The sequence below is a fragment of the Etheostoma spectabile genome, chromosome 19, assembly GCF_008692095.1.
Source record: "Etheostoma spectabile isolate EspeVRDwgs_2016 chromosome 19, UIUC_Espe_1.0, whole genome shotgun sequence".
NCBI classification, from domain to species: domain Eukaryota; kingdom Metazoa; phylum Chordata; class Actinopteri; order Perciformes; family Percidae; genus Etheostoma; species Etheostoma spectabile.
In genome coordinates this window covers 2,510,828-2,516,290 of record NC_045751.1, presented here as the reverse complement: position 1 = coordinate 2,516,290, position 5,463 = coordinate 2,510,828, and positions in this window count along the sequence as shown.

Here is a 5,463-nt window from a genome sequence, read left to right as displayed (position 1 = left end):
GAGGCAGGCACATTTTTATTTTTAAAGGCCGGTTATTTCATTGATCCAGGATACTATGCATCCTGATAAAGTTCTCTTGGCCTTTGGAATTAATTCCCCCCCCCCACATCATCACCTACTCTTCACTATACCTAGAGATGGGCACGGTTTTATTTTAGTTAGCCTAACAGCTGATCTGCATTGAGAGATGATCTTAATGAAAGTTCCCCATGCTCTGCTGGCCACTGAGCGGCTCCATTGGAGCGGTTGGCGTTAAGGGCCTTGCTCAAGGGCACCTTCACTTTCCCCACCCTGATTTTATCCTGTTGGTCTGGGGACTGAACCCCTATCACAAGCTCTCTTCTCTAACCTCTAGGCTTATGCTATCGGTAGATGGCTATGTTTTAGCTTAGGTCTGGATTTGCTGTCGGCCTGTAATTATCCTCTCTAAAGCGTCTGTATTGCTGTGACTTGTTGTTACAGAACCACACACACACAAAGAAACATGAGCCTATTTGTTTACATAAACCGCATAAACTCTGAAAAACTCTCACCTGAACATCAAAATAGCGTCCTGACCCATCACCCTGAAGTGATTGTTGCAACACCTTTAAACCATATTTACATATTCTCTCACACATTATCCATCCCCGCGCAATTTGCCTGGTGCCATACTAGAGATAATTACGTCGAGTGCAAATCTATATAGTTTATATGCGAGTGAAATAGAGCAAATCACAGAGGATGAAAAGCATCTCTTTTCAAGTGCAGTGTCTGTGACAGGCGGGGAGTGGACACAAATTTAGCATTTCAAAGCCTTTCCACTGCTGACATCCGACTTTATACCTGTAATCGCCTCTCACAAATATATTTTTAGCCTCCGCCGTCTCCACTGGCTGCTTCCCCAGGGAAATAACCATTCCCGGTGCCGACATCGGCGGTGTGTTCTCTATAGATCAAACAGGCCTGGTTCTGAATTGCCAAGGCCCTGAGGGTCCATGCTGCCAAACCCATGAACTGTCTTTGTTAATGCCTGCTGGTCAACTCCCAAGAACTCCTGAAGGGGCTTTGCTCCTCGAGGACATGCCACGGCGAGAGGCATCACATATTGGATAAAGTTACAAGTTAGAAAGAAAGCTAAGTAAGACCGTGAGTGGCAGGAAGTCACACTCCGCCTTTGCCGGAGATCAAATTTAGGCTTCCTACCTCGGTTCTGAAGCGTTTCGTCTTCTTCCTACCCACTCTCATCCTTTAAATACCCCAATTAAGAGAAACTTATTTGTGTGTGTGGGCTTCTACTCAGTTCAAACAAAGACCTAATCATAGAGCATCACTGGCACGGTGGAACAAAAACAGAAACCCAGCACTTGGCAGAGGGGTGAAGCATTGGCCTGGCTTCTGAGGAAAACTTTGTTCCACTTTCTCTCCACTTTTCACTGGTCTCACAGTGCGTTGGATTTGTTTCTCCAAAAATCAATGATCAGCACATATGTTTCATGGGGAAATAAAAATTTCATCCCGTCATGATAAATTTAACATCGTACAAAGCAACCTTTTTTTTTTGGTGTGTGGGTGTGTTGGGGAGGGGGTTCCTCATTTTACGAAGCCTTCAAAGAGAGAAAACAAAAAATAGACAATAAATTCTCTTTTTTCCAGCAGCTATTTTCAGAAGTGATTTATGCAACACTGGTCCATGAAGGGAGCCATCTCAAGACGGAGAAATGAGGGAAGTATGTTGGCTCTTTCACTCAGGAGGCAACCTCTACTCGTTCATCCCATTAGGTGGAGGTTTCCCGTTAATATTCAACACCGGCAATCACTGAATATTTCACGTGTGCAATGTTTATGATCAACGTACTGTATAGAAATTGGTATGAACAGAAATTCTTAAATAAGACCTTAACCCTTGTGTTGTCTTCCCGTCAAAATTGAAAATCACTTTTGACGCTTTTTATCAATGTTTCTTACTTTTTTGTCCCTTTTTTTCAATGTTTGTCACTTTAACTTATTAACTTTAGTTTACAGTATTTTTGGAACTATGGTCAATAAACCTTATTTATAGGAAATTATACCTAATGTTTGATTTAGAAAAGTAGAAATTAGGAATTATTTACACTAAAATTAAAAGGAATGGATGTTGATGGAAAATCACAGATTGGAATATGTTAACTTTTACTCAATACTATTTCAAAAGCACTTTTTTTTTCCAAATGCTATAACATTGAATACGACACCCTAAAGTTAATGGAAGTAGAGATTTGTACTTGCCAAAGAGCGTTGTGTAGAATCGATCATGTTATTTTGGGTGATTAAAAAGGACGTTGATATAGGAAAACGGGTCAATGTGACCCGAGGACAACATGAGGGTTAACAGACCAATTATTGTGATAATGTGTCACAACATTTCCTCTAGGAGGTTAGTAGTCACCGACTGTAATCTTTCTTTATAAATACATATAGAAATAGTTTGAAGGGTGTTTTGTTGCCTGAGTGAAGAAAAGCCAGTGTTTGGGTTATGATTATGTTCTAGTTCCACAGTTGCATTCCCCTAAGCCATTCTGATCTCAGAGTACACTCAATGCTTCCCCATGGGTTTAATTATCTGTGAGTGTTGCAAAAGGTAAAAAGGGGGCAGTCTTTCATGTATCCTGACCGCTTTCAATGTAATGCATTCTGCTAATCAGACAGAGATAAAAGGAGCAGTGCTTCATGTTGGGCATATGTATTAAAAGTCTTTTATTTTCTATGCTAATTAATAAAAAGGGAAATTTTAATTGATGGATTTATGAGGCTTCTCGAATATCATTCAGAAATAGAGCCGTTTGACGTACAGCGAGATGGAAAAGGTGTGGTTTTCCCCTTCAGTATTCACGGGCACAAAGAGTCAGCGAGGCACTTGATAACATGCTTTCTTACGGTCCCATGTGAGTGCCGTGAAAGATTACAATGAAATATGAAACAGTGTTTGTATAACAACACCTTTATTATTCATACGTTTCATTTTGAAGTTGCCTCCTCATTAATCTAGGCTAATTATGGCTGTAACACTTCGGAGACTGGGTAGCGGAAACATGCTTGGAGAGAAGAAACGCTTTCTCGAAGACACTCCAAACAACGACTGAGGCAGTGTAATTTACAGCAAGCTGCCCTAGATTACAGAGAAGCCTGTTTGTGTTCATGTGTGTGTAGATCTTACATACATCGTTTACTTTGCACCTATTCTACGCGGCATTCTAAATGCATTTTTAGGTAAAAAAATCTGTCACTTCACACTAGGCCTGCATGATTAATTGTTATACAATCGCAATCTCGATTCACCCGGTTCATGATTTAATTAATGACTTTGATTCTCATTTAATTTTACAAGCTGACTGCATCACAAAGCCTACGACTGACTGGATAAAAAAAAGGTCTTAAAGTGCTCCCCAGGGCTGCGATGCTCTCCCTTCTCTTCATTGAAGCCTCTATGTGTACAGGCTTGTGGTGATACACAACGTGCTATAGGTGCCAAAAAACATCATTGTTTGGTACTACCAATTTGTTTTGTCATGGTTCATGTGTGCAATAAACATCGGGGCAGAGAATCGTGATACCAATTCTAAGCTAAAAAAAAAAAAAAAAAATCGTGATTCATATTTTTCCCCCAAATCGTGCAGGCCTACATCACACAAGGATGACAACAATTTCATTTTGACAGCAAGAAACTTGCATAGTTTGTCCACCATAGGACGCTCAACAACGTCCCTGTTGGTGCCACTGATTTTTTGTTTTGTTATTGTGTTTTTGTCCCAAGGACTTTAAGGGTCATATTTTAAGTTTGTATTTTTATACATTTTATTTATCAGACCTTCAATATATTTTGATGTTCCTCTGATCTGTTACAATAAAACAGAACTAAGACAATAAAACATAATCATATTTTAGTGAGAACTTATAAATTACTACAAATAACTAATGTAAGGGAAATCCGTTTAGGTTTTACTATTAGGAGTATACGTATGTCACGGATGTATAAATTAAATAAGCTTCAGCTGGAGTCAGATTTACTACGGCAACACTGTCGACCGCATCAGTGATCTCTTTCTATTCAACATTTTTCATACAGCCTAATACCAGTTTTTAGGAAGCTCACACTGTATCTGCGCTTGTTTCTACGTTTGGTTGATAAATGAGGGCCACCGTGTGTTATCACTAATTATATATATATATATATATATATTATAGATATATATATATATATATTATATTATATAATATATATATATATATATATACACACACACACACACACACACACACACACACACAAAACACACACACACACAACACACACCACACACCACACTTAGAAATTTCCATTGCCCTCCATTATAGACAGAATCCCAGCGAGATCAGTTGCATTGTTTTTTTAACCAGGGCAGCAGTTTTCAGATACAATTATGTGCTGACATAATTGCGAAAGGGTTCGCCAGTGTTTCTAGTTAGTTTTTTAAAATGATATCAGATTTTTAAACATAATGTGCCTTTGGATGATTGAATTTATGGTTGGTGATAATGGGTAATGTAGATATTGCATTAAAGATCAGCCCCCCCACTCAGATCAGCTGGTTTCTGTCTATAATGGAGTGGTATGGAAATTTTAAGTGACCTCAAACTTTGGACCGGTAGTGTATCTACATACCCATTACCACCAACATTCATCAATCATCCAAGGCACATTGTTTACTAATCTGATATAATTTTAAAAAACTAACTAGAAAAACACTGGCGAACTTTATGCAATTATTTCAGACATAGTAATCTGAAAACTGCTGCCCTGGTTAAAAAAACAATGCTACTGATCTCAGCTGGGATTCTGTCTATAATGGAGTGCAATGGAAATTTCTAAGTGACCCAAACTTTGACCGGTAGGATGAGTGAGTGAGTGAGCTGGTTACTGGTGTGTGTGTGTGTGTGTATATTTATATATATATATATATATATATATATATATATGTTGGCAGCTCGGTTGCATTGATGGACGTAAAACCCAAAACGTCGACGCCAGCAAACAGAGCTGACTAATTACAAGAGTCGACTAGTTGATGCTCCTAACGTTTTTCATTTAGAAACTCATGCACTTCTTGGGAAAAAGTAATTACAGATTTTAGATTCAACTTGCAACAAAACCAACTTGCAACAACGATAGAATTCATGCGTCGACTAGAAAAAAATATGCACATGTTGATCGACAGCTGTTAACACCTGAACACTATATTGTGACAGAAACTTAGCAGCCAGCAAACAGTGACATCTAAACAGTTAGCTGAAAGTAATGCATTAGTGGTTGGAGAGCTAAAAGTACTGGTTACATTGCAGGCCTAATAGCTATTAGATTTATTTATCCATTACTTAACATGTTAACAGGCGTCAGATTGCTTAGAGCACATTTAAACATTTGTTGTCACACACAGCAAACATCTCCTCACTATCTGCTAGCTACCT